The 18,259-nt window shown below is 36.4% G+C and overlaps 1 protein-coding gene across 5 annotated transcripts in view; it reads left to right on the forward strand.

Moving 5' to 3' along the window:
- Positions 1-794: 794 nt before the first annotated feature.
- The window catches only part of LOC118741397 (box A-binding factor-like), a 124,479-nt gene continuing 107,014 nt past the window's right edge, over positions 795-18,259 (forward strand). For 2 of the 5 annotated variants that reach the window (XM_036473353.1, XM_036473352.1), the window contains exon 1: positions 795-2,171. The gene's annotated coding sequence lies outside the window, so the exon portion shown is untranslated. The remainder of the gene's footprint in view (positions 2,172-18,259) is intronic. The other 3 variants (XM_036473355.1, XM_036473356.1, XM_036473354.1) reach the window with 2 other exon arrangements.

An 18,259-nucleotide genomic window follows, 5' to 3' on the forward strand; every position in this document is an offset into this window, starting at 1 on the left:
CGAAAACAAATTTTATAAAAACAAAAGTGGAAAATATCACAGAATTTTCAGAAAATGCGGTAATTTGGTAATTTTATTAGCCACATAAAATCATTGTTTAGAACTGATATGCTGGTTCCGGGCACGAAATGTGGTTTTTCCGTTCCTCACCCTCTGAGCACTTTCGGCACGTGCTGGCACATTTTTGACACTTGTGAGAGAGCAACTTATTTGTACGCTCTAATTAGCGGAGCAGCCCGGAAAGCGTGTTAAGTTAAAATTATTGAAATAAAAATATGGATGAACAAATTCAATCTAACGCATATATTTTTTTTTATGACGATGGGAACTATTCCCAATTGAACAGAAAATTGCGCGCCTAAACTTAACCGTCAGAAAGTGGCGTTCAATAACTTTTTCTGTTTAGTTCTAATTATTTTTTTTACGATAAATGTCAATTTGCTCCACAGCTAACCAAAGTCTCAAACCGCAATTTATGCTCTAACCGGGTGCACAGAATGCCTAGTTTTCGTAATCGATATTTGCAAAGTGCAGGGTGTTTCGTGAGTATTAAACCTATTGCACATAAATTAAAAATTAACCATTTCCTTTTACGCACCAAACATTTCTAGGCATTAAAAATAAAACGAATGCAAAAAATTTATTATAATCATCTTCATAAACACATAATCAACTTCCTCAAAAGTTAATCATTTTATTACTTTTCGCACATACGGCATGTTTATGCCAACATTTTGGAGTGGCAGCGCCGCGATTTGACAGCTGTCGAAGATCAGCGTTGTATTTCGCGGCGGTCTCAAATGAAAAGTTTTTAAGCCAGAGGAAAAGTTTAATAAATAATATAGTTAAATTTTTACAATTTTCCGAATTAGAACTCTTAAATTAAGTTTGTTGCATATCTAAATATCACACACATTTATCGCAACTAAAATTGGTCAACAACAAAAACAATTCAGCGTCACACATTTCTGGCCGGATTCAAAACGATTGCATGCACCAGTTTATATTTGTCCGACGAGCGACGCGGACACAGCGACGGAGTGCAACAAATACGTGACGGTAGCACAGCATTTGAGTGGAGTCGTGAAAAGTGGTGGCAGGAAAATTGTGAAAATTTTCCAACTTGCATTGAGATAATCAGATACAAATCAAATCAAGTTGTTAAATATAACTAGCAAATGCAAAAAAGTTGGAAAGAATATTGTGCAAAATGCAATAGAAAGTTTGCAATTGCCAGTTTAATTTGTGGTTGTACAAGAAAAAATCAGAAATTGAGCGAGAAAAGCGAAGGAGTGGAAGAAAAGTGTACGCAAAACAAGAATTTTTTGTGTACTCCACGAGCGAGCGCGATTGTACGAAGCAGCAGCGAAGAAGGTTGCCGTCGCGACGTCACCGAAAATCAAAGTGAAAAGGTAAAACTGGTGAAATATAGAAATTAGTAAAATAGGAAGGAAAATCCTTAAACAAACTTGGAAAATTCGTGTGCTTTGTGAGTGGAAAGTCCACTGGTTGAAAATTTACGTTTTTGCATGTGTACATGTGTGTGCTTGTGTTGATGTGAAAATTTCGAAAAGTGAAAAGTGCTTGCAGTTGCATTGCATTCCAATGTGCCAGCAACAGCAACAACAACAACCAAAAATTTGTGAAGTTGTACAAAGTGGGAAAAATTGAAGAGAAAAGCAGCCGTTGAAGTGGTAAGCGTACAAAACGAGCGCCCAAAGTCGGGCTCGTGGCACGAAAAATCCAACAAATTTTAATATAAATTATTCACAGAAGTAGAGATAACATAAAATAAAGAAGAAATATCGTTTGGAGTTTTGTCTGCTGCTTCAGCTCAGCTACTACGCTCATAAGTGTATTCGTGTGTATTTGAGTGTTTGTGTGCGTCCACGGATTATTGGATTATTACCTGTTTCGCTTCTTCTGCCAGCGCAGTCGCCGCTACAGTGTCGTTAACGGTCGACGTCGACGTTGACGCTAACAGAGCGACCTGACATTTTTCGGCTTTGCTTTACGGATTATTCGTCGTCGTTCGTTGCCACAGCCGCCGTTGATGATGCCTCCGATTTGCCCACAAAATATGCAACAAAAACATCAGCAGCGTCATCTCCAGCTCCATCAGCATTAATGGAATAGTAGAGGCTGCTAACGACCGCATCGCCACATTAAATGTAAATATTATTTTTTGTCTTAACATTTTTACAAGTGTTTAGTTGCATAGATGGGCACTCAACAAACCTGTCCAATTACATGTCCTTTTTATGTTTTTGATGCCCTAATGAGTTACCCAAGTGCATGTGTATGTATGTATGTATGGAATTCACATTTTTACTTACACATCCAAGAACCCTGGAACAGGTCTTTCATAACGCCATATGTAAAATATGATTAAAAGATATACATACATACATACAGATATACTACATATAGAGAATGATTTGTTCCAACAATTCGTCGCGATACCTGTGTATTTATTTTCAGCTTAGATTTATTGGGTAATTACTGTAACTAATTGGTAAGTAGTTGTGTTTAAATTGTACTTTCGTTATTGTGGAAACGGTATTGTTTTGCAGATCTTTCCTCTTATTATTTGAAAAAATCGAATGTACCGCGCTTGTTTATCGAATCCGAACAATAAATCGAAAACACAGACCAAAGCTGGCAAGTGGCTAGGTATTCGACTAAGAACAGCTCTAATCTGATGTATCCGGTATTAATTTCCGCTCTAATCACTTCCTAAACGCTTTTAACAAAAAGTTGGATTTTCCTTCTTAGCAACTGGCATTAAAATTTTGCACGTATGGTGTTTTTTCTAGAGTTATGTTATCTTTTTCTTAACAACGGTCGCCCCTCGGCAGGCAACGTCAAACCTCCGAGTGTATTTCTCCTAAAAAAAAAACAGCTTCTAATCAAAATACAATCGCCGTTCGGAGTCGGCGTAAAACTGTAGGTCCATATTTGTTTGACAACATCAAGGCGCACGCCACAAATCGGAGGAGAAGCTCGGTCAAACACTAACATATTTTTCATTTATTTTTAAACATCTTTTTTTCTAAATCCTTATTCATAAAGGCCGGTCCACATAGAATTTTCGCGTTGGCTTTGGCGCTGGCGTTGGTTTCACAGAACGCACGTTAAAAGTATGCTTGCTACAATGAACGCTTGGCAGCGAGTGCTTTGACCACTAAATTAATCCACGATGAGGCGAAAATGCTCCCAATTAGGGAGCACAACACGATGCTCTGCAAGCAGTTTCTTGTTGGGAGCCACAGATGTGGCCACCCAAATAGACAGCTGCTTGCAGAGGACCCCTCGCCGAGGCACGTCAGGAGGCATCTAATATATGAACTGATGGACGAAGTCCAGAGGTTCATTAAGCTGCCTCTGGACCCGTCAGCTTACAGACAGGCCCTGAACGGCATTCACAGGGACGCAGTCTCGAGTTATATAGACTCAAGACCTGTGAATGCCGTTCTAGGCACACAAACACCGGACATTGACGCGACGGTGCTCCATCTGCCTCGGGAGACCAGAACAAGAATAGCCCAACTTCGCTCTGGCTACAGCAGCAGGCTAAACTCCTACCTGAGTAGGCTAAATGCGGATGTGCCGAACGAATGTCCGGCATGCGACCCCTCACGACTCGAAACATCTCTTCGCATGCCCGGAAAACCCCACAACCCTAACGGCGTCGTCCCTGTGGACCGACCACATAAGAGGCTGCACGCTTCTTGGGGCTGCCGTTAGTGGAACTCGACGACAACGACTGAGATATCAGCCGATCTGGGCGGGGTTGATGTAGCCGCTACAACAACAACAACAACCACTAAATTAACATACTAACGACAGATAAATTCTTATTTCATATCAATAATTGCACGAAAAATTATATTTTTTGCCCAGATTTGTTTAAAAATTAAAAATATTTTTGCCAAATTCAGAGAGCTGCCAAAATAACATATGATAATCTTTTATCCCGGCGACGATATGAACGTTCATACATACATATGGATATATATATGTACATAAGTATGTGTGTATGTATGTATGTGTGTGTGTGTACATTAGGGTGCACACCGATTTTTTTTTTTTTTAATGTCAAAACCATACCATAGAGATCAACTTTAAAATTTGTTGTGAAAAGAAAAAATTTGTAGCTTTCGTCAATTTATTCCTTCCACAACAAATTTACAACAAAAACGCTACAATTAATGCCGTTATAATATTTTCAATATCTCAATTCTATCGACTAGGTGTATGGTGTCAAGTTAGCAGTGCATGCCATTTTTTTCTTAAAAAAAGTGAGCTACACATTTTTTCTTTCCACAACAAATTTACAACAGAAACACTACAATTAATGCCGTAGTTAACTTTCCCAATTTCGAAAAGTGTAGTGCTAACTTGAAAAAATCGCTGTTTAGCAAAACAACTAGAAATTTTAGGAGACTGGGAGTGGCAACGCCCACTTATTGATATGTGCGTATCTCAAAAACTACTTTAGCTAGTTTTGCAAAAACTGATAAATCGACAAAACCGTACTTCCTTGCCTAAAATAAAACATCGCGACCTCTAAAAATTTGTTTGAAAAATCTATAAATATAGGCCATAGCATTTCTCATAAATAAAAGGAAATTAGAGGGTAGGGTCTTGAAAAAAAAAATAATAATATGTAATTTCGATGGGCACCCTAGTGTACATATCACACATAAGATGGATTCTAACATCTTTATGCCACTTTCCAGCTATCCAAACTCTTGGGAGTACATATTCAAGAAGTGCCTTCACACTTTTACAAAATTTCGAAGCCGCGTGATTTCATGCAATTCTTTACATTTATCGAGTTTACAAAATTTCCTTCCATTTCTTTTGCTGGCAGCAATAAAAATAATAGACCTGCCAAAATACCAAAAAACAAAAAAAAAACTTATAAAAGCATAATTGAATGCACAAATTGTTCGCCGTTCCCATTGCGCCGTTGCATGCAATCTACTCGTACATAGTACTTACAAGTAAGCAGGTACAATAACTACAAGCAAGTACATAAATAAATACTTTGCCGACATTACCGCCGGCCATTACCATTACTTCCAGTTGGCGGTGCTCAGCTCATTTGCAATGGGGTCAAGGTAGCGAATGGTGGCGACAAAGCGCCTTTACGCGGCGCTACGCTTTTGCTTTGCTTTGCTTTGCTACACTTTGCATATTGCAACTGTTTATTTTGCTTTTCTTTTATTTTCTTTTCTTTTCTGTTGTGTTTGCATTTGGGCATACATATGTGTGCTTTCATTGTTGAACGCTTTTGTATTATTGTCAATGATATTGTTGCTTTAATGCACACATAATATGGCAAATGCACGTGAGGAAACACCCAACACCCAACACCAACGCCAGCGCCAGCGCCGCCAGCACAACCACCACCACCAGCACCTAAATACCGCACAGCAAAAACAAGCGAAAAATAAACGAAAAAAAACGAATCCAAAAAAGACATGCATTAATGGGTAATATGTATGTATGTATGTGCGCATTAAACCACTCATGTGCATGTCGAAAAAACGCGGAATTAAGTGAAAGTGCGAATACTTAACCCTCTGTAGCGCAGCTGTGCCGCAGGGCATTCATTTTGGAAGTCGAATCACTTTTTGCGGCGCCAATTGCTTTCCTCTATTTTAGCAATTTGCGATGAGTAAACCTAAACCGACACTAAGTGGCACAAAAGATATGCATGTGAATTCGGCTTCGAAATCACTCGTCATGAGAAAAAACCTAGCGAACTCAATTTCGATGTGTTCAATAAACGGTTAAACCGACAGAGATACGAGCCTCTAGACATCATTTTTAAATCACTATAGCGATGTGCATATATGTACATATATATGTATGTATGTATGTCTACATCTGTTTGCACATTTCTAGTGAAAGTTCCACGAGTATACATATGTCTCTGTTTCATCTCTCAACACTGTGAAAGGACGATGAAATGCTAGAAAATCGTCGCGAATCGTTAAAAGTACAAGTCGTTTGGAATTCAAGCTGAAGACTATAAAAATTTTATTGTATTTACCATTTAAGGGCAATAAAATAAAACGCTAGCTCAGTGTGAAAAGCTGCTAAGTCGAGTTTTTTTTTTTTTTTTTTTAATTTTACAGGAGGAAATAAAAATCTTTCAAACACGTTTTTTTCAAGCGCTTGTTTTGCAAAAATTTATATACAAACTAAAACAACTCAAAACAAATCAAATTTCGGAATGTTGATGAAAAGTTTTTGTTTTCTGTGACTGGCTTGGACTTAACAAATTTGCGTATTACTGCATATAAAAACTTAGAAATACAGAGGTAGTTGGATCTTTTAGAAAACTATGCATTTTTAATAGTTCTGCTAATATCAAAATATGAATTTTTTTAAAAAGTGGACTTGGCAACCTTTCACTCTAAGCTGGCGAAAAGCTGTTTTATTCTCATTTTACGGCTAGTTCTATACAATTGTCTATAGTTAGTACATATGTATGTACGTACATACATACAAAAATAGTACACAGTTAAATTAAAAAAAAAAATAAGTAAATAACTCAGTAAAACGGAAAAGATAATATCTTCATATTTGACATCAGTAACAAAAATACCAATCCTTTTCGCATAACACTTTTTTTTTTAACAAAAAACCAAAAGTAAAAAAACGGTACAAATTGAAAAAACCTTGTGTGGCCTTATGTTTTGGTTTTAAACTTCACCATATAATTTCGAAATTCAAAATTGCGTATCCTCGCCGCTTCCGATTTTTAGTGAAATTAGTTACTATTATTTTTCTTTTTATTAAAATTTTTCTACTTTGTCCGTAATTTACATACGATACACCTTGGATAACTTATATAAAGTTAATTTTGTATCGCTTTGGTTAAGAAAAATTATTTGAAGCACTGCCCGCGAGACAAAAAAAAACCGACGGCAAAACCACAGTGCACTTTTGGGCAGGTGCTTTTAAGCCAATGGATTGGAAATACTTCAATGTACATACGTACATACATCGACTGCTGAGTGGAAGATCGACCTAAATATCTCGGCAGCCAGTTCGAAAACGCCCTATCTCAAAAAACTTTTCAAGAACGCCCTATTTAACGCCTTATCTCAGAAATCGACGTGTGTCAAGTTAGCACTACACTTTTCGAAATTGGAAAAGTTAACTACGGCATTAATTGTAGTGTTTTTGTTGTAAATTTGTTGTGGAAAGAAAAAATTTGTAGCTCTCGTTTTTTAAGAAAAAATGGTATGTAGTGCTAACTTGACACCATACACCTAGTCGATAGAATTGAGATATCGAGAAAGTTACTACGTAGCGCTTGAAATGATATTTAATAAAAGTAGGAAATAATAGATTTCGATGGGTATAATTTTTTTTTTTTATTTATATAATTACATAAATTAAAAGACTTATCTCAATTCCATCGACAATGGAAGTTAGCGCTACATACCATTTTCTCTTAAACCACGAAAGCTACAAACTTTTTCTTTCCACAACAAAAAAGCTACAATTAATGCCGTTATAACATTTTCAATATCTCAATTCTATCGACTAGGTGTATGGTGTCAAGTTAGCACTACATACCATTTTTTCTTAAAAAACGAGAGCTACAAATTTTTTCTTTCCACAACAAATTTATAACAAAAACACTACAATTAATGCCGTAGTTAACTTTTCCAATTTCGAAAAGTGTAGTGCTAACTTGACACACGTCAGAAATCGTTTCAAAAACGTCATATCTCACTTCAAAATGTTATGAAAATGTGCTGAAATAGGGCGTTTTTGAATCAGCAGCTGAGATAGGGCGTTTTTGAGCCGAATTCTGAAATATGGCGTTCTTGAAAAGTTTTTTGTGGTAGGGCGTTTTCGAAGTGGCTGCCGAGATACGTCGATCCTCCACTCAGCAGTCGGTATGAAAAGTGAAAAACATATATCGAAAATGGGAAGAGATATGGAAGAAATAATTTTAAAGTTTTTGAGATGGACAATTCCACAAAAATAGTCGCGCCGGATAAAATTATTACCGGGACCTTTAAAATTGCCTTAAAAATAGTTAATTTTTTTTAAATTGATTTATTTTTATTTTAACTTTTTGGACAGTCTCAAACCCATATCTTTGCAGTTCTTGCGCCACGTCATCCATATTCATGGTCGCTAGAACCGCAAAACGCGTTTTAACCCTTTCGATACTTGAGGGATACTATTATTAAATGTAATTAAAAATGGTTTAGAATAGGCCCAAACTGTAGATGATACAATATCTGAAATATACCGCTATGAAATTTGCACAATACTTATAAAATAAAATTTTTATCGTCCACTTTTTTATGTCCCACTGTAAAACATTATTGGGGCACACACATATGTATCCGTGCCGTTTTTTTTTTACCTCTGTCGCGCTAGCAGACCCACTTCTCAAAAAAAAAAAAATTATAAAAATTACCAAAATTAAAAAAAATTATAAAAATTACCAAAATTAATTTCGGTGTCCACTCGGTTTCCGAGAAATTCGCAAAAATGTGTTATAAAATTTTATGATCTATAAATCTGCATACCTAAAATTTTTATAAAAACAAAAGAAAAAAAATATTTTTTTTTTTAATTTTTTTCATAACATTTCGATTCTGACTGTGATTTTACAATTTTTTAGTTTCTATTATGTAACATTCATTAGCCGGAACTATTTTTCTAGAATTCTACTTCTGAAAAGTTTTAAAATAACGTTAGTTTTTTTCTGTCAAGTCCTATAGTCCTATGTATATGCCCTATATAGCAGTAACGTTATTAAAATCATCGGCTAATTGTATTTTATATTGCCCACCACATTCTAAGCGTAACAGAGGTAATACTGGGCACTACAAAAATAATTTGATATCTAAAGCTAACAAAAGTGATGCAAGAAAATCATTCTTAGATCCTACTAAATCTTTACTATTCACTCACTTTCGAGTCCTTAGACTCTAATCTCATTCAATTGTTCCCGATTTAGTGCACGTTTTTTTGTAAAAGCATTTCGACTTTTGGCAGCTAAAAATGCCTACGCTACGAATTTCACAAAAGTACGGCCTCAGAGCTGTGAAAAACGAAAGAAAAAAAAATCGATAATGTGTCAAAATTGCTGGGGCTGGGGTGGGGGAGTTGGCAAGCAGCGCATCAAAGGCAAGCCAGACCAAGTCCAAGTCTTTGCGAGCGTAGAGCGTAATGTGATTGCGGGCAATGGAGGTTAATGGGAAGAGTGCAGCATCCACATACACACATACGCGCTACAACTAATGTCAGCCTAACGAAAATAGCTTTGCTGGATCATACATATGTATGTATGTATGTATGTACAGTCAATCAATAAAGTTTAGGTACACAGAATTTTGGCGATACGGGCAACTATTTTTAAAATATTTTAATTGTCGCTAATTTTTTTATAAAAATATTGTTAATTCTACAACAAAAGTTCCAGATCTTGTGCAAAATTAGAGAAAATTCTACAAATTTTCATTCAAATATTCCAATTTTTATTTACACTCTTTTGAAAAAAGTTGAGCATGCAGTTTTTTAGCCCATTCAATTTTAGTACAATAAAGTGCAAGTCAGATTTTTGGCAATTGTTTTTTTCTATATATAAAACTTATCGAATATTATTTTGTATGGAGAAAATAAGCGACATCTTCATCAGAAAAATTTGCCAAAAATCAATGGTAACTTCTAGCCACCTCAGACTCCGATTTTTTCTAAAGAGTGTAAATAAAAAATGCAATATTTAAATGAAAATTTGCAGAATTTTCTTTAAATTTTAACAAGGTTTAGAACTCTGATTTTTTTTTGGGTTTTTGTTGTAGAATTAACTATATTTTTTATAAAAAATTAGCGAAAAATAAAATATTTTAAAAAATAGTTGCCCGTATTGCAAAAAATTCGCTGTACGTAGACTTTATTGACTGACTGTATGTATGTAGCTCTATGCGAGAGTTCGTGTGTTCGTGTGGTATGAAATTTTTACGGCATTAAAGCACACTCGAGTGAATGCCGCCTGCCTATGAAAGGGTTATGCGATGCGAAAGCGCAGAAAATGTCCTAAATGCACACTGGCTCGTTTTTGTGTGTACATACATATGTTTCTGTATACATATCTACATTTGTTTGTTTGTAAGCTCACTCCTTTAATTTAAAAAAAAACGAAAAAAAATACGCTTTAAACACTTATTTTTGTTACTGCATGTGCAGATGGGTGTTCGCTTTAAGTCTGCGCTTATCATTTGCAACTCATTGTAATTTTTGTAAGTGTTTTCTTCGCTCGCAAGCTCGCAGCAGTTGTGTGCCGGTCTGTCTGTCCTTTCTGATTGTTTTTTAATCCATCTTTTGCATAAATGTATAGTTTTTGGTCTCTACTACATACGCATGTATATATGTGCACATGGATGTACATATATATCGTCCTTTAAAGTACGAAACCGCGTAACTGACATTGGCTGCCAAAAATTGCAAAAATTTCGTCCTGAAATATACTGGCCAGGTATATGCGATTGCTTTATAAAAAATGGAACCATTTTGAAATATGTGTGTTTTTACTCTCTAGAAGATAATTCATACGCGATTTTGCATTTTGTAGATACGCGCTTTTGTACTTTAAACGACGATATATGTATGTATGCGTGTGTGTATTTTTATTTTCCTTGATCCTTTCTTAAGTTGGCCAGCGCATCATAAAAATGTTGTTGCTTTTGTTGCTGCTGTCGTCGCACACTTGCGGGCATTCACGCAGGCACATCCTTAGCGAAAGGAAGGCAGTTGTCGCCTTCCTTGAAACACTTAATGTTGCAACACCAACAAAGAGAGCGATGCATGCAACGCGTAACAGTAAATACAATATTGGTAAGCAGATATGAAAGCAACAACAACAACGTACTATATGCAAATGCAAGTGTTGTTGTTTTGTGATCCTCCAAATGGCTGGCAACGGCCAACAGGACCAGCAAGGAGCCAACAACAACAACGACAACAACATTGTAGTCAGTGTCAGCGCACAGCGACAGCGACAGAGTTTAATAACGACCTGCCGTCAAGTGACAAGCGCACATGCATACAAACATACGTATGTAAGCACATGCATTACCCAGTACGGCATAGCTCAATCGATTACCTCAGAAAAATTAATTTATTTCTACTTATGTAGCAACTAACTTTAAATTGATGTGTGATCACCTAGCAGCCTCATTGAGGTAAACCAAATGCTTACACTTTTGATAAATATCTTTAATCTTTGCAAATAATTAAATACTAGTTGAAAAATCATCTAACTTGGAATTGCTTAAAGCCTTAAAGCATTTTAAAGTAGTTGAAATCAAATGCACACACAATTCAAACTGAACATTTGAAAGCACATTAACAGTCTGGCCGTAGCTAAGCGTGCAAAAGACCATGTAAGAAAATGATAATACAATTTTTTTTGGGTCTTGGAAATATGAAAAAGCATCTGTGAAGTGCAGAAAGAAATAGTATTCAAACGAAGTGTACTGACTTTGAAGTGCTTTAAGCCAAATGCATTTTAAAGTAGTTGAAATAACTGACATAACCCGTTCCAAGGAAGAAAGTCAGATCTTCTACTACTTATTTGTGGCGGGTAAAAAACTGGTTGAACATCAATATCTAAACTAGTTTCTTTCCGTACTGGGATATCACCATGTGCGCATGCTAATGGAAGTCCATGTGCCTTGCTTCCGAAAATACATAAATATGTCTACGAAATATCCTTTTTTTTGTTTAATGCGTTTGTGTGCTGACACATTTACACACATACACACATACAGTATTTATGCACATACATATGTATACATATACACAAGTTTGTCATCGACTCACCAACATTCATCCAAGTCAACATATCATCATCACTTGCATTGTTAGCATCGCGTAGAATGTTGGCAAATGATGGTGGGTGTTCTTCCACTGGTTGTTTATCGTTGTTGCTATACACAGCCGTATGTATTTATGGTTGCTAGTGTCGCTGAACTTCATCTACGCGCATGGTTCTGATGGGCTGTCATTTCTTGAATTTTATATGAGCTCACCACTATACGTTCGTTAGTAAGTATTTGCTATATCCTGTCACTTTTCAGACAGCAAATAATTTTCACTGACTTTCAACTTTGAATCACAATCGTTTTTTTTTTCTTTAATTTATTCATACGAATTTTTTTGGGTTAGATCGGTGCGGAATATTAATTTTACTGTATAAGAAAACTTAAATTTTGGTAGCAAGTTGTGTACCTGGAAATATATAAGTAATTGTGGCATTTTGATAAAACAACTTATCTCGAATTAGGCCATTTGCTCTCTAAAGCAACATTTCATTGAGTTCCCAAACAATACTTTAGCAATTAACTGGTCATATGTGTAGTTTAAGATGCCCTTTTAATAGAAGCTTCATAAAAATATTAAGTTTTCAAACCAAAGTCAAACTTTTTATAGTTACATAGTTGTGTAGATATGTATGTACATACATATGTATCTGTATTTATTTACAGTTTTTCTGAATTTATAGGGCATTTAAGTCTCATAAAAGTGACATTTATGTATGTACGTAAGTAGTCTGGAGAATTAAAAACTGTAAATATACTCTAAAGTTCGACATAAAATTTCATTAATTTAATAATGGACATAACTTTTTGGTTATTTGAAAACTTTAGCCGCTCAAAAGTTTGACCTGATAAGTAATAAAAAAGTTTAATAAACTTTGGTCACAAAAAACGTTAGACGTGCATATTTTCCCATTTACAAAATCAGCATAAAAATGGATTTACTAATTTAAAAACTGTACATATGTTTTTGGTTATTCAAAAAAACGTTACTTAAACTCTGGTCACTTCAATTTCGGACTAAACTTAATTATTACTCATTTGAAAACTGAAAATAAAATTTTAGCATTTTAAAAACTGAACTTAATTTTAAATGTGGACATATTTTTTGGGTACCTAAAACAAACTTTGGTTACTTCAAAATTCCACATTAACTTCAGTCGTTACAGTCGACATACATTTTTAGTTGTTTGATAACTTGACATAAACTTTTGGTATTTTTTTTTTATATATCCAGTTTTTAAAATATCGAAATTTTGGTTAAATTTTTACTTACAAATGTTCATTTAAAACAACAGTAAGTCCAAGGGAATCTTAAAATTTTTTAGACCTTCGGCAACTCTGTTCTAAAAAAATAAAACCTTATTGCACATCTGGAGGCCAAGTCTCTGCATTTGACAACTCACTTTTGAGTTCAACGAACAGCGCACATCTTATAATTTTTCGTATAAGCGGCAACCTCATTTTTTATAATTAAATGAACTGTTCACATATGATGTCAAAAAAATCCTTCACGTATTACATATGTATGTATGTATGTATGAATATGTAAGGTAGTTATTTCAAAAAATGTTGCAGCCCACTAAAAAAAGAGCTTATTGCACATCCGCGGGCCACATTTCTTCACATTGTAACTAATTTTTCAGTCTAACGAACGTTGAAGATCTTGTAACTTATAAAAAAGTGGCAACCCTACTAAAAAAAAAAAACATTACTGAACATCTAGAGACCAAGCCCTTCCTTTTGACACTTCATTTTTTGTAATCCAACGAACAGTTCACATCCTATAATTTTTCGCACAGCTGGCAACCCTCCTCAAAACCCCTCAAAAAAAACCAAAAAAACTGAAGCACATCTGAAGAACCCATTTTTTTTTATTCAATGAACTATGCAAATCTGATGTCATTAACAAAAAGTGCCTTCAAGTATTATTTGTATGTAAGGTAGTAATTTTTAAAAATGTGGCAACCCCACTAAAAAAATTGTCTTTCACTTGGTACCTCAGTTTTTAGTGCAATGAGCGGTGAAAATCTTATTAGTTTTAGAAAATAATAAATTAGTAAACATCTACAGGTGGCAACCCTATAAAAATTCTAAATATCTCCTGTCGATACAAAGTATAATAGGGAAAACCTCGTCCAAATCCGTTCAGTACTTAGTTTTCGAGATGAGCGCATACAAAGAATTTATACTAGTGGGATTCATGAAACGTCGCAAAGTTGTTGCAAATGTCGCAATTTGTTGGAAAATTGGCACCTTGCGACACAGCTGATTACGTTTGTATGGAAACTTTCTTGCGACAAAATTGCGACATTGCCTTATTATTTGAGCTGGCCGTCATAGCAAAGTCAAAGTCGCGAAACACATGTTTTTTGTTGTCTTCGAATACTTCAAGAAAAAGTATATATGTAAGTAAAACAAGTAATTTTTATCAAAAAAAAAACCGACTTCAACTCCCATATAAAAAAAGTATATATATATATATATATCTCAAGATCCAGTGATCGGATCTCAACCAGATTAGTATGGGACCACCTCTGAGCCACTACCTTTCCGATGCAAAAAATTATCGAAATCGGTTGACGTGGTCCAAAGTTATGCGGTAACATACATAAAAAAAATAAAAATATTCCGACGAACTGATAACCTCCTCCTTTTTTGGAAGTCGGTTAATAAGGCTGCTTCGGAATTAAATTGTAAAAACTTTTCTTTTTCACTCACGTGCGGCATTTTAACAAAATTAAAATTTTACATTTGCAATCCGGAGTTGCGATAGGGTCGTTCATACAATTTTTTTGCGCAACGTTGCCATTTCGCCAAAAATGCCACTTTGCGACGTTATAAGAATCGCACTAAGTACTATCTACAGATGACCATTATAATGGTTCATTTTATGAGATACTCTTGGAGTTCGTAAATGCTAGCTGTTGCAGGTAACTGCATACCTACCTAAAAACCATAGAACTTCCTTCAATCTTTCTCGCTTCCTGGTACACCGCCGAATTTCTTTAAGCCTGCAAACACACACACACACACACACACCATTTGAAGTAGGTGCTAATTGCCAACTAGGCGAGTAGATACTCATAACTGCTGCTCGGGCACAAAATGGTAGGTCCAGTCAAGAGACAATACTCCTCAAACTTTTTTCCTTTCGCTTACCAAATACCACTCAGCACTTATTTTGCCTGCCTGCCTTCATTGCTTACATTTTTTTCTGTGTGCATTGCCAATTCCCTTGCCTCGCTCCTCTCTGCACTCCCTCGGCGTGTTAATTGATATTACATTTTGTGCGTCGCAAGCTAGACCGGATGAAAGTCGAAGAGAAGAGAAGACAACACAGCATCAGATTGCTAGGAGGTGGATGAGGCTGCAACTGCGACAGCGGCTAAGGATGCAGTGAGACGAGACTGTGTTTTTCTCAAGTGTGCAAAATTATTGTGACACCTTCCGTTTGTGGAGAGAAAGAGAGAGAGACAGAGAGCGCGAGGAACCTGCGAGGGACTAATGTGTGCTATGCTCTGATGCAACAAAACCAAAAAAAAAAAACAAAAAAAATGTATGCGTATGCTGTTTTGCATCTTTGCTCTAAACGAGTGAATGTTTTTTACTCGCCTCTGGGCTGCGTTGTTGTGATAACTTTTATTCACACGCACACATACTCGCGCCTTATACACTTACTCTGCGTGTGCACCCGTTGCTTCTGCTCGATTGCAAACTTCCTTTTTTCCTGTTTTTTTTTTGTTTTTGTTTTTGCTCTCTATCACTGCTTGTCTATTGTTGCGCTTGTTTTTTTCATTTTTTGTTTTTATTATTGTTGCTTTGCGTAATGTCGGAAGGAAGTCGTCGGAAAGTCGTTGCATTGCTGTTAGTGCTGACTTTGAGGTCGTTATTGTTTTCTTTCTTTAGACTTTCTGCCATTAATGTATGTATATTGTTGCACTTTATTGTGTTTGTGTGTCTTCTGCTTGTTGTTTTTCATCCTTGTCATTGCTTGAGATCTCCTTGTTCGTCTAGTTGTTGTTGTTGTTGTTGTTATTGGCTGCGCGATGCCATTGCAGTACCGCTTTGTCATTTAACTTGAAAATCGCCTTTGGACATTGCTACAGCCAGTGCACTCCATGCCACCCCTGCCACTCACTCTCTCTCTCTCTCCTCCCTGCCACAGTTAACTTCCGCAATGCTCAACTGCACTCCAACTCAACCCAACTCACCCCCATATCCACCTAATTCACTGGCTGGCGCTTCGACTGCCTGTGACGGTAGTCATTCCACGCTGTGGTTATTGTTGTTGGTGCTATTACGCTCATCGCCATCGTGAGCGTCGCAAGCTCCTCTGTTCAGTCCAACTGTCTGCATTAAAATGCATTAAATTGCATTGCTGTTGGGGTTTCCTACGCTCCGACGTACACTCGTTCGTTTTCGCCTCAATTCCTTTGGCGTCATTTCGGTATGGAGTGACTGTGGTTGCACTGACTCGTCGCAATCGCTATGTAGCTGGGTGTATGGGTGTGTGTGTGTGTGGGTAGTAAAAGTCAGTTACGAGTGGCATTTTGTGTTTGCTGCAGCCAAAGACCACAGTGACGATGGCATGCTGCCAATGATGGTACCAAAAAGAATATCCAAAAAAGTCTTAACTAACTCGAAATCGAGTCTGCGGCACTGCAAATCGCCTTCACATCCTAAAGTTTGTCCTCCCTCTCCCTCTCTCTCGCTCTCAGCTCATTACTGGTTTGCTGGATGTTGCAGCCACTATACCTCAACAAGCTTCCTCGCCGACATCCGCCTCCCTCTCTGCCTCCAAAGCATTCCTGCCTTTGGATTTATTTGTTCAGTGTTTTTGTTTTTTTTTGTTTTTGCTCTTTCTCATTTTCTGTCCAGTTGACTGGTGGATTGGTGGCATTTTTTCTGTGGTAAATTAATAATTTAAGCTGTGTTGAAAATCAGCTATGTTGGCAATGTCATAATGTGGATTACGTGTGAATTGGGTTAAAATGTATTTTGCATTGTAAATTTAACGGTAAAGTTTTGTGGTTTTTGGCTATGAAAGTAAAACTTTAAATTGGTGTGTGGTGGAGGTGAGCGCCGCGGCGGGACGGCAGCTATGGCCGGCGACATGCGAAGCCAGTGGCTGTTTTTTTTAGTCTTGCGCCTGATTATCCTGATTGTGGTTAATCAGCGTAAAGGATTGATTGCGTGATTGCAAGTGAACTAAAGTTAATGCCTGAGGGAAGCGAGCAAAATGGATTGCAAACTGAAGAGTCAAATGAGATTGCAGGCATAATTGAATAATAATTCTGAATTCTGAATTGGCTGCAGAAGTCGTTGTGGGGTATGCTCTGGAGCTTCATCTTCTAGTTTAAAGCGTCTGTCTCCACACAAAAAATCCCACAAATATCTTCACTCATAGTTCCCTGTAACGGTAAACAAAAAAAACTCTATTGGGTTACTTTTTTATGTTATAAATTCCATAAAACTTCTCCTGGAATGGAATTCATAATGGTGATTTCTAACGTATTTTCTTCATCATTACGACTACCTGGTTTATATTGGGAAAACTTCGCATTGAAATAGCACATCTTTCTATGCCTATGTCATAACTTTCGTTTTAGCCTAGGCATAGTCTCTATAGCAAGCAAACACTCCGTTAAGAGCGAGCTATTTTGAGAAGACGAGAGACGATGGCCGCCCCTAAATAGCCGGCTTGGAGGCTTACCAGGTATGTGGCCCAGGAAGGCACCTTAGAGTCTCGTTTCATAAATGGTCTTGAAAATTAACTATCCCGAAATAACACGTCCGTAAACCTGGCAGGCCCAAGTCGTCAAATATTGAAAAATATTATTGGGGAAGTAGGTGATTTTTATCACTCCTTGACGACTTGGGTCAGGTTTAGGGACGTCGAAATAACCGATTCCTAAGTGAGGAGTTTACCTGCGCCCGCCCAAAATTTCGTTATGCATTTTAAAGAAATCCTTTCCTGATTTTCAAATACGTAAGTACTAGTTCAAGTAATGATAATCGAAAAAGTTAATGCGATTTCTTACATGTGTTAGGTGTGTAGCTCCAAATGCTCGGGCTTCATGTGTTTGATTTGTTTTAAATTTTTTATGGTCGATGGATAAACATAAATAATAACCAAATATGAAATTTGAGCTTGATTAATACATTAAAAGCATTACAACAAAAGAGTGCACCCCACAATGCTCTACTTAAATATTGCGCAATACTTAGAGCTATCATTACGAGTTTTTAGAATTTTTTTCGAGATGGCATATTTTTAAAAACTTATGCATTTTTTTTAAATATATATCTAAATGAAAAATTTTTCAAGAAAAAAAAATGTATAACATTTCTTTTCATATAGAATTTTGGTATGTATATGTGTAATTTTT

Source organism: Rhagoletis pomonella, unplaced genomic scaffold, assembly GCF_013731165.1.
Source record: "Rhagoletis pomonella isolate Grant_MI unplaced genomic scaffold, Rhpom_1.0 Rhpom_scaffold_00006, whole genome shotgun sequence".
Classification (NCBI taxonomy): domain Eukaryota; kingdom Metazoa; phylum Arthropoda; class Insecta; order Diptera; family Tephritidae; genus Rhagoletis; species Rhagoletis pomonella.